Here is a 12,600-nt window from a genome sequence, read left to right as displayed (position 1 = left end):
TGATTCAAGAAGGTGTCCCCAATCAGACCATAAAATATTTTACTGCAATGGACAAACTGGGATTTAGAATACTAAGTTTGCGATTACTTGCAAATGTCTCGTAAACCTACAAACCAAACGTTTCCAAAACAGTAGGGACGCTGTGTAAAATGCAAACAAAAACAGAATGCAATGATGTGCAAATCATTTAAACCCCATATTCAATACAAAATGGTACAAAGACAACATATTAAATGTTGAAACTGAGAAATGTTATTGTTTCTTGAAAAATATATGGCTAGTTTGAATTTGATGACAGCAACACAATCAAAAGTTGGCACAGGGGCAACAAAATACAGGAAATCTTGTGTAATGCTAAAAAATAAACCAGGAAGAACATCTCACAACTAATTAGGTTATTAATCGGCAACAAATCAGTAACAACAATGGGTATAAAAAAGCATCCCAGAGAGTCTTTCAGAAGTAAAGATGGGAAGGGGTTCATGACTCAGTGAAAGACTGTGCAGACAAATGATGCAACAATTTAGGAATAAAGTAAAATTGAGTTTGGGGATCTCATCATCACCAGTATATAATATCATTAAAAGATCCAGATAATCCGGAGAAATCTCTGTATGCAAGGGACAAGGCCGAAAACCAAATCTTGGGCCACTCAGGTGGCACTGCATTAAAAACAGACGATTCTGTTTTTAATGCAGTGCTGCATGAGCTCAGGAACACTTTCCGAAAACCATTGTCAGTGAACACAGTACGTCTGTCACGTCCTGGCACGGCAGGCTTAAGATCCAACGCCCTCTCTCCCTCTTTTGGATCACGGACACCTGTTTTGTTGTTTATCATCCTCACCTGTTTCCCTAATTACTGTTCCTATTTAAGTTCCTCCTTTCCCAGTGTATCTTGTCTTTGTATGCCTTATTTTTCAGTTGTTCTGTCTTGTGTAGTGGTTCTTTTATTATTCAAGTTATTTTATTAAATGTCCTCTGTTCCCCCTGCGCTTGTGTCCATGCCTCGTCAACCATTACAACATCGCTGCATCCACAAACGCAAGTTAAAAATCTACCATGCAAAGAAGAAACCATATATTAAGAAGATCCAGAACCACCGCCGCCTTCTCTGGGCCCGAGCTCATTTAAGGCAAAGTGGAAAACTGTCCTGTGGCCTGACAAAACTTTTAAATGGATGCCGTGTCCTCCAGGCTAAAGAGGAGTGGGACCATCCAGCTTGTTGTCTGGGCACAGTTCAAAAGCCAGCATCCGTGATGGTATGGGGGTGCATTAGTGCACATGGCATGGGTGACCTACACATTTGTGAAGGCACCATTAATGCTGAATAATATATACAGGTTTTGGATGACATAATTTTCAGGGAAGGCATTGCTTACTTCAGCAAGACAATGGTGTGGACAAGGACCAGTCAGTCTTGATAATGTAGATGTATCGACTTAAAATAACAGAATGCATGCCAAGCAACTGCACTGTAGTTAAGTGCATTAAAGGTTGCCTGAATGTCAATGGACTAATAAGAAAAGAGAACACTGTGCTCTTCCAGGTATATATCATGCGACTTGTGTCTGTGTGTGTTTAAAACAATTTCAGAACTCCCAAAACTGAAAACCTCACATCTAGGACACCAGTCTGCACAGATGGTAACAAGTGTTTAATGATAGAAACATTACTTCTAAACCATCACTCTTACAAAATAAACATGATTTGAAGAGGAAAATCATTAGATATAACGTGACATTTCATGTGAAATCTTGTGAAAACAGGTACTTTTGGATCAATTCACATGTAGTTGTGTAGCTTCTTGTCAACACATTGCTTTACATTTCCTCAAGTTATCACATTAATTTCATTAAGATTCCACATGATCATGTAAAATGCATGCAGTTCTTCTCTAAGTGCACAGTTACAGAAAAATACCAGACAGTATGGATGAGCTATGCTAACAACACTTTACTTTTGCCAACACATCACTTCCCCGAATATCCTAAGGCATGGCAGGGAATGGAGCGATCGTTCTTCTTAAAAACGTTGAATTTACATGCTTTTTGGTCAAACTCCTTCATGCAATCATCAGGAATATTAGTAGGTATCCCAAACCTGCAATCGCACAACAACAGATAAAACTATTGTGGTTAAAAAAAACAGTGGGTAAAGAAAGTCACTACCCACTTTCAAAATGTTCACTTGTTGTTGCCTTACAGAACTGGTGTCAAAGCGATTCCATGGAGGGCCTTGTGTATGCTGATTTTAATTTTTTCCTTTCAATTTGTTCCCCACTGAGACCAATACAACCAGGTAAAGGGAGATCCTAACTAATTGTTTCCCAATGAATCAATCATACCTAAGGTAACAGTGAAAACCTACAGACACCAATTTGAGAGCTGTGCCTTACAGCCTGAAAAGAAAACGTTTTATTTACACACAGTATCCCATAATATTCAAGTACACAGTAAATTGTAAAAAAGTCAGAACATGTATTAATATTAAAACAGTGAAATACCTAATTTGGAGAAGTGAACAATCCCCCTGAGTAAACACATGGTGGAATCACCTTCTGCTTGAAATTCAGCCACAAGTCTCTATGAATACATCTCTACTAACATTGCGTACCTAGACTTGGCAAGATTTGCCCATTCTTTCTTGCATAATTGTTCAAGCTTATGGACAGCACTATATAAGTGATTCCACAGATCCTCGATGGGTTTTAGGGTGGGTCTCTGAGTAGGTCACTCAAGGACATATGCCTTCTTGTCCTTCAGCCATTTTACGGTGTGCTTTGGGTCTTTGTCATGTTGAAACGTGAAGCATCATCCCATTTCTAACTTCCTGGCAGAAGGTTGCAGGTTCTCCTCAAGAATCTGTTGGTATTTTGCACTGTCCATTTTCCCTTCTATTGTGACAAGTGCGCCAGTCTCTTCTGAAGAGAAACACCCCCACAACAGGATGCTGCCACCACCATGCTTTAATGTAGACATGGTGTTCTTTGGGTGGAACGATGTATTGGGTTTTTTCTAGAAATATGCCACTTGGCATTGGAATCTGCTATGTGCTTTTTGGCAAAGCTCAAAGGGGACTTGATGTTGCCTTTTTGAGGAGTTTTTATTTTCTTCTTGACACCCCCCAGTAGAGATCAGATTTGTGGAGAACATGTGATGTTGTGGTTACATGCACACATTGGCCAATCTTTGATAAAGGTCTGAAGCTCCTTCAAAGTTGCCACTGGCCAGCCTCTCTGATCAGTGTCCTCCTTGTCATCCAATTTGGAGTATTGGCCTGATCTATGCAAGGTATGCGTGGTGCCATACACCTTCTAGCCCTTAATTATGGTCTCAACTGTGCTACAGGGACAGACATAGCCTTTGAAATAATTTGTTATCCATCTTATATCCCCTGACCTTCCACAACTTGATCTCGTAGATTTTTTTTGAAAGAACCTATCCACCCAGAGTGGATTCTTCGCTTTAACTGGCACTACTAAGCTGCTTTTATTCTGACCTAATAAAAATTACTACAATTGATCACAGATGGAAGCCAGTTAGCTTAATCTGTGATCTGGAATTCTGCAATTCTGCTTATTTTCACACTGCTGGCTCAACCAGGTATTTTTTGCTTGTCAATACACAATGGAGGAGAACACATTCCCCAGCCAACAACCACAATTGTAAACAGAACCTCAGGTACTCACGCAGTGCAGCAGTCCATAGCCCCGTTGTCATTACAACCGCAGTCCATACAGTCACTGGTCCTCCAGCTGGAACCAATAGCATGCCATGTCCCATCCTTGTCATACAAACACTGTTTCATGTCTGAAAAATAAAAATAAAAAAAAATCGTCCACCTGGTCTAAGTTTAAACGCTACACAGATAACAGTCTGGTAAAGCTGGGATTTAAAAAGTTTGGGCGTGGGGCATTTCCAATGGGTGTTCAGAAATGACTACATTTCGACTACAATTGGATCGACATTCAACTAATCAAACCAACAACGCACATGAAGTAGTACCAAAGCTCCAAAATTCGCTACTACAAACCATACTGTATGTCGAGCAACAGCAACCTAACAAACAGATCAGTAAGAAGTACATCTGATAAACATGAAAACATAAAAATTATTATTGCTGTCTTCGATACAAATATTTGCAGTAAGGGCTCCTTACTGAGTACCAAGAACATTTTAGAAAAAACTAAAACTGCCAATGAAAACAATGTCAACCCAAGTATAATAGCATGAGATTTTACATTGCTGAACGTAGCCAAAATATCAATTTGGGTTAGTACTCGTCATCTCCTAGAAGAAATCAATATTCATGAAATTGCATTGATTGGCCCGGTTAAGGAGTAACATATGTTTTGCCGAAAATGTCCCCCCATCTCTTGGCATGAATGGGCACTCACTCAACTCAATTCTTCTGCCTGCCGAAACTTGCTTAATATTGTGACCAGAGTAAAATACTTTATGTGGTTCAGTCAGGTGGTCAACATGAGCTAACAAAATGATTATGAAGTGTGCCAGACATGGCAGTCCAAAGATTGGGAGGGGGTGGTCAATTCGGCAGGCAGGAGAATGGCCTTGCTGAAACTAACCCCTCCCCCAACTTGCTTCAAATTGTGACTACAGTCAATACTTCTTGTGGCACTTCTGAGTTTGGCAGGTAGTAATATGGTCTTATCCTAATTTGACTCTATAGTTGCAATAGGAGCACATTATAAATATAATTTATTAAATTAAATTAACATTTCAGAGCAATGATGGCTGACTTATTATCCTTACACTTTAGAAATCACTAATCAAATAAGAAATAGGAGATATGCCGATTTTGCCAACGATTTGTTTATGGTAATACACTTGAAACAAATAGCCAAACCAAAAACTGCAGACAGTGTCTTCCAACGCGATCAACCTGCCTTAAAAAATATAATGAAACGCAGCCTAACATGGTCATCAATTGCTGCCTTGATGTACACAATTAAATTAAAGCGTTTTGCAACAAAGAACAGTGAAATGTAGGATAAACTGTTACTAACAGAGTAAAGAGCAGACCTCTCAACAAGCAAGCCAGTCGCAGCAATGAGAATCAAGAGAGTGCACGTTCACACGAACGGGGGACGATTTTAGGCACAACGGCTCCAAACTTAAGTCTACTCATCACAATCAGACTGATACCTGTGTAGCTTTTAAATGTAAGCTAGTGAGATCACATGACTGTGCTAGGCTACCATCCTTCACAGTGCTATAGAAAACCATTTTCTATTTGAATTTGAAATAAGATGCTCATTACATGTCAAGATAAGGACCACGCTGAAATAATTAAACAGTTTTTACATAATAATCTAATGTAAATGTATAGGTGTTTTTGAAATGTTTTGTGTGCTTCTGATAATTGTTTGTGTTAGCAGCTGGTTGTTTTTCATCCTTTACCTCCTATAGGTTCTTTCATCCAGCAGTAAGCATGGATGAGTGGCAGCATTGCACCCAGGGCCACAGCTAGTGCCAAGGACCTCTACACGTGGAGAAAGAAGGACAAACATAGCTGATAAGGATTTTTATCATCCATTTCAAATATACCATTTTGAAATGAAAATATTGTTTTGTACATTGCCCTAACATTTCGGGTACAAAACGTTTGGACGGACTAACATTATTTACAATGTAGCAGTCATGTTAATACTTTTGTTGTATATCCTTTCCATGCATTGTTTTTATTGAGGTCAGCAACCCATAGACACCCCCAGATGTTGGGTTCCTTATTGATGACGTGCCAGTTTTGTACTACAACCATCTTTAGTTCCTGCTCATTTCGAGGCCTTTTTAACTTTGAGGCCTTAACCAACTTGTCTTGTTGGTTGCTGATGTGTCATTCATAATCATTGATATATGACATAATGACTTAATTTCATACTCATGAAACCTTTCAGGGACCCCTCATACACTGTGGATCCTGGAAGAGACCCAATGATGAAACCCTTTCACTAAGATCCTTTCCTCTTGCCATCTTGATCCAAAATCGAGGTCAACTGAGCCTGCTCAGCATATATATATAGAGTTGTGCTCATAAGTTTGCACACCCTGGCAGAAATTGTGACATTTTGGAATTAATTTTGAAAATATGACTGATCATGCAATTTCTTTAATTTTTTTGAACAATAGTGATCATATGAAGACATTTATTATCACATAGCTCCTTTTTAAATCATAATGATAACAGAAATCACCCAAATTCCCCTGATCAAAAGTATACATACCCTTGAATGTTTGGCCTTGTTACAGACACACAAGGTGACAAACACAGGTGAAAATGGCAATTAAAGGTGAATTTCCCACACCTGTGGCTTTTTAAATTGCAATTAGTGTCTGTATATAAATAATACATTTGTTTGTTAGCTCTCACGTGGATGCACTGAACAGTCTAGACAATGAGCCATGGGGAGCAGAAAATAACTGTCAAAAGACCTGCGCAACAAGGTAATTGAAGTTTATAAAGATGGGAAAAGATTTACAAAATATATCATAAGCCTTGAAAATGCCAGTCAGTACTGTTCAATCACTTATTAAGAAGTGGAAAATTCTGGGATCTCTTGATACCAAGCCACGGTCAGGTAGACCAAGAAAGACTTCAGCCAAAACTGCCAGAAATATTGTTCGAGATACAAAGAAAACACAAAGGTAACCTCAGGAGAAATACAGGCTGCTCTGGAAAAAGACGGTGTGGTTGTTTCAAGGAGTATAAGACAATGCTTGAACAAAAATTTGCTGCATGGTCGAATTGCCAGAAAGAAGCCTTTACTGCACCAATGCCACAAAAAAGTCAGGTTACAATATGCCTGACAACACCTTGACACACCTCACAGCTTCTGGCACACTGTAATTTGGAGTGATGAGACCAAAATAGAGCTTTCTTTTTCTTTCTTTGTGAAAATTTATGGCAAGATGAATGCAGCATGTTATCAGAAAATACTGGGAGACAATTTGCATTCTTCTGCACAAAAGCTGCGCATGGAACACTCTTGCAAACAATGACCCTAAGCACAAGGCCAAGTTGACCCTCCAGTGGTAACAGCAGAAGACGGTGAAGATTCTGGACTGGCCATCACACTCTCCTGACTGTAATATCTCTGGGGAGATCTCAAACGCGTGGTTCATGCAAGACGACCAAAGACTTTGCATGACCTGGAGGCATTTTGCCAAGATGAATGGGCAGCTATACCACCTGCAAAAATTCTGGGCCTCATAGACAACTATTACAAAAGACTGCACGCTGTCATTGATGCTAAAGAGGGCAATACACAGTCTTAAGAACTAAGGGTATGCAGAATTCTGAACAGTTGTTTTTTTTTTCTTTGTTGCCATGTTTTGTTTTTTGATTGTGCCATTCTGTTATGATCTACAATTTAATGTGAATCCCATAAGAAATAAGACATGTGTTTTGCCTGCTCACTCATGTTTTCTTTACAAATGGTACATATATTACCAATACTCCAAAGGTTCACAAACTTTTGAGCACAACTGTATACATGCCACAAAGCATAATAGGATGTTAATGGCTTCATTGCTTCATCCCATAGACTGTATATAAAATGGACGACGCCCTTTCGCTCTTTTCCATTGGTGAAAAATGAAGCCTCCAGTGTCCCGATACGACGCTGACATCTTGGACTTGCGTCTGCGCAGATAGCGATCTTGGGACCAGTTCTGCGCAGTAGTTATGCGCAGTAGCGAGCAGGAAGTAAAGCTGTAAAGCCGCGAAATCAACGGCCCCTCCCCTGTGCCCCGCCCTCACTCTCCCTCGCAGAATGCGCATACCGTAATCAATCGCAAGTCCAAGTACAGTACAACCTTTGCTTGTTAAACCTAGACGATATGTTATAGCCTAACTTACATCATGTTTAACCTTAATTTAGAATAGGCCTAATACAAAAATAATGGTAACTTCTAGCTAACGATCACCTGCTAGCTATTAACGAGGCTTGTTGTCTTTTAGCTAACATTAGCTAGCCCATTACATTTATTTACTAATTAAATAGCTTATAAATTTAACTTACCGAAAAAAATTCAAAGATCGATTGGAAATGCCAGATCGGTTAGCACAATGTACTGCAGAACAACCCATTATGTCCGTGTGAAATTATATCAATTATAGAAATTTAGAGATTAAATGTAAAGCTCCAATCTCCTCAGTCCTCCGAAGGAGGATGGCGCTTCAGTGGCTCCTTGGCTCAGATAGCTGTCAATCAAAGCTGTGAATCACGACGTCACACCACCGTTTTTAGAGCATTAAATAACTAACTAAAAACCAACTTATTTTAAAAACAAACTCTTGAATTTACATTAGCGTGATACAAACTACAGTAAATGACAGAAACCAGCTTCGGAAAAAAGATAATTGAAGGGTAATTTAATTGTTTAGTTGGTCTCGCGTCCCATTGTATAACATGGGGAGGGCGGGGTTTATGACCTATACTGGGACCACTCACCAGGGGGCGATCGAGACGTTTTGGCTTCACTTTTCAGGGCTTGTGCGGCACGCTTGCATCATCCTGTACACCTATATGGAAGCATCTGCATTCGTTAAGTTCCTCCACTAATTTAATCTTTTTTTTTTCTTTAATTGGTCACCCGTCTGTATTAAGACTTGTTGCAGATAACATAAAGAAAAAAAGGATGACTCAATTTTCTTAGTCGCACTATCTGAGAAAAAAAACACCATGCAAGCTAATTATCCAGACAATTGTTTCAATGTACCTTTTTAAATGAAAAAAGGCTATTTAACAGCTAAAGGGTTCACAAAGATTTCACACCAGTCATTAGGCTAACCAGTGATATTACCTCTTCATAGACAAATATTTAGATTTCATTTGCTATTTGCTCAGCAGGTCAATGACCCTCCAACAAATATCTTTCTTGCCAATTTTCCAGTGAATTTTGAAATCCGCTTTCTTTGTCAAATTAATCCATGTTACCGAAACCATGCAAGAGACAAATCATGCTATCACAATAAAGTAAATAAATGGTAAACATGCTAAATTATTTTTCATGTAAGCTTTTATATTAGCTTTTTCTGTGTGTCAGTACTGCACTGGGCAGTAAATGAAATATTAAACATTATTTTTCAATTTGCCAGGAATTATAATATATATATATAATGAATGAATTACTTTGGATCAGAATTTTAGTTTTGTCACCAAAAATGCATAACGATTTAGAAAAAGGAATTGCAGTCTATTTACAAGTTTTCTCGGTCATTGACTTCCATACATGTTGTCAGTCATTAACAACAGACTCCAAATCCAAAGCCTAGGATCAAAGATCAATATACAAAATGTGAAGAAACTTACCATGATTCTCAAGACTGTAGATTGGATTCACAGGTAGAAGCTGTATGTTCTGTTGAGCAGAATGGTTATGCAGTAATCCTCCCCATAAAATCAGGCAAGGACAAAGAGAGGAAAAAACGTACCTTCCGTAACAAGATGATAATGTTTGTCTTAGTTGCAGGGGCTTCATGTATCGATCTTATGTACGCACAAATATGTGCGTATACCACGCGTACGCCAGTTTTGACGCAAAAGTTGGCATTTATCAAAGTTGAACTTGACGGGAAAGTGTGCGTATCTCTACGCAAATGTCAACCCATGCGTTTGCACAGCCTAGCGGTTGAATTGAAGAAATACCATGCGGTTGAATTGAAGAAAAGCTGGTAGAGGAATGTCATCGTAGGCTTATAGGCTACGGATGTAGCAAGCGTGAAAACCCTACCGCCTGTAGGTGATCCAAAAACGATTAGAACTAATATGTTGCTAAACGTAGCCCTTTCAGTAGGCATGTCCATTCAGTTTGAAAACAAGACGAACAATAACCCAATGTGCATGTGCGTAAAGCAACACATTCAACGTTGCATATTTTGCCATTCACTACAATATGCCAATTTATTTAAAGATGCTCACTTTTACCACCTATAGGTTGTTTGTGTCTTAGAATGAGCTACGTTATCGCAAATGTTGGCTTGACAAAATTGACTACATTTCGGGACATAACTTTCATTTAAAATTCTCACTGAATTAAAATGAATAGAACATAAAACAGGTACGCTTATTTACCACAAATCGAATAAAACAGCCAATAGTCATACTCAAATAAGTTATAGGCTGTTGCTATGAGCGAGGTAAAGTTAGTTTTATGATGGACATTCAGTGAACATTCATATTCGCCCGTCAAAACCAACTAATTTAGGACAACGAAAAGTATGGGTTCTTGATCAGGTGAAGGTGAACTACAATCCACACTTTTCAATGTATCAATCAAAGATGTTTTATATTTTTTTGTTTGATGTTAATGATAAACTCAAAAAAACTAAATCCGTTGATTGTAATCCATCCTCCCCCAAGTCCAAATATAGCACTTTTGTTGACATGGCACACTTTTTGTAGATGCTATTGAATTTTGAAGGGTAAATTCAAATATTTGCTAAAATTGTTCAAAAAACTAAAAACCGTAGATTGTAGCCCATCCTCCCCCCTGCCCGAATATAGCACTTTTGTTGTCATGGCACACTTATTGTAGAAATTATTGAATTTAAATATAATTACAAAAAATGATATTTCGGAAAAACAAAAAAATATAAAAAATATTGATTGATATATTGAAAAGTGTTGATTGTAGTTCACCTTCACCTGTTCAAGAACCCATACTTTTTGTTGTCCTAAATCTGTTGGTTTTCACTGGCGAATATGAATGTCCACTGAATGTGCACTATAAAACTAACTGTACCTCACTGTTGCTAGGCAGCACTAAACGAAAAATGCATTTCACTAAAACTGAACAATCATTTTAACACAAGGACTTTCCAAGAGTCATTAATCTTCTATAAAACTTCTGAAATGCTCTATACTTTCTTGGCCATATTCTTTAGGGTACTATTTCTTTTAACAGACCTTGCGTTTGCAAGACAATTTCGTCTGTATCGCCACGACCCGGTACAGTCCTCACTCGAAACCATACTGAACGCTGCCTAACTGCAGAGCCCCGCAAACCCACTCTGGTATGCCACTGCAGATACTTCTGTAGCGAAAATAACAGCTCAGTCCTAGGCCCACATGACTTGAACTGGGCTTGACCAATTCCCTTTGATTTTATGTCTGTATTGATATGTTTCTTGAATGTGAAGTTGAAATGTTATGATTAACCTAGTTGCAAACTATCACTTACTGCAACCTTCCCACCGCGACATGTCGATGTCCCCATGGACCTTTCCACTCAGATTTCCCCAATGATGCCAGCGATTTGCTAGTCAGTGGGAAAAATATCTGTCACACTTTGGCCACCTCCTGTAGTTTGGACACTGGTTAGGAGTACAGCAATCCCTCGCGTCCACCTTGACTAATCTCTGACCACTATTTTATTAACAACAGCCATGTCTTGCAATGCGGAATATATGATTCCTTACTTAATACGTTTCGAAAGATGACACGTTTTAAAAATCAGTTAATATTATTTGAAGTTCACATTATGGGAAATATATTTTCTTGCAAGTTTTTTCTGACCGGTCTCTACCTTACTTCAGGTATCGACTGAAATTTCATAGTCAATAGGGCTAACTTGGATACATTATATGGGTATGCTCGTTCACGTGCGCAGAAGTATAGTATGGGTCTGATTTATTAACGGAAGCATGCGTGTGTGTGGCGGACGAAAGTTTGATAAATCCCAGGGCCCAACAGGCAGGAAATCAATCCACCCACATTGCCAGGCATCAACCAAAGGGACACCCACCAACCGAAATCACCCTGAATGAGGGCAGAGTATTGCCAGCAGAGTACAGCCCAATTGCACAAGTGTGCAACAGAGAGACTTAAGTAAATACATTATTTACTCACAGACCTGTTAGTTAAGAAGCCCTCCTATTCTCCACTCATTACCTGTATTAACATCACCTGTTTGAACTCATTACCTGTATAAAAGACACCTGTCCACACACTCAATCAAACTGACGCCAACCTCTCCACAATGGACAAGACCAGAGAGCTGTGGTAGGACATCAGGGATATAATTGTAGACTTGCACAAGGCTGGGATGGGCAACAGGACAATAAGCAAGCAGTTTGGTGAAAAGGCAACAACTGTTGGCGCAATTATTAGAAGATAATGGTCAATCTCCTTCAGTCTGGGGCTCCATGCAAGATCTCACCTTGTGGGGCATCAATGATCATGAGGAAGGTGAGGGATCAGCCCAGAACTACACAGCAGGACCTGGTCATAACCTGAAGAGAGCTGGGGCCACAGTCTCAAAGAAAACCATTAGTAACACATTACACCGTCATGGATTAAAATCCTACAGCGCATGCAAGGTCCCCCTGTTCAAGCCAGCGCATGTCCAGGCCTGTCTGAAGTTTGCCAATGACCATCTGGATGATCCAGAGGAGGAATGGGAGAAGGTCATGTGGTCTGATGAGACAAAAATATAGCTTTTTGGTCTAAACTCCACTCGCCATGTTTGGAGGAAGAAGAAGGATGAGTACAACCCCAAGAACACCATCCCAACTGTGAAGCATGGCGGTGGAAACATCATTCTTCGGGGATGCTTTTCTGCAAAGGGGACAGGAC

The 12,600-nt window shown here is 39.3% G+C and overlaps 1 protein-coding gene across 7 annotated transcripts in view; it reads right to left on the bottom strand.

Annotated features, from left to right (window-relative positions):
• The window catches only part of LOC105006212 (ataxin-1), a 28,258-nt gene extending 18,576 nt beyond the window's left edge, over nt 1–9,682 (bottom strand). For 3 of the 7 annotated variants that reach the window (XM_034289022.1, XM_034289034.1, XM_034289023.1), the window contains exons 1-3: nt 9,337–9,682; nt 5,423–5,504; nt 3,691–3,811 (exon numbers count right to left, since the gene is read on the bottom strand). The gene's annotated coding sequence lies outside the window, so the exon portion shown is untranslated. Of the gene's footprint in view, nt 1–3,690; nt 3,812–5,422; nt 5,505–8,475; nt 8,511–9,336 lie in introns of those variants that run through there. The other 4 variants (XM_034289024.1, XM_034289028.1, XM_034289025.1 and 1 more) reach the window with 4 other exon arrangements.
• Between the last annotated feature and the right edge of the window lie 2,918 nt (nt 9,683–12,600).

This window comes from Esox lucius, chromosome 20, assembly GCF_011004845.1.
Source record: "Esox lucius isolate fEsoLuc1 chromosome 20, fEsoLuc1.pri, whole genome shotgun sequence".
Lineage (NCBI taxonomy): Eukaryota > Metazoa > Chordata > Actinopteri > Esociformes > Esocidae > Esox > Esox lucius.
This window is presented reverse-complemented; position numbering and strand designations above follow the sequence as displayed.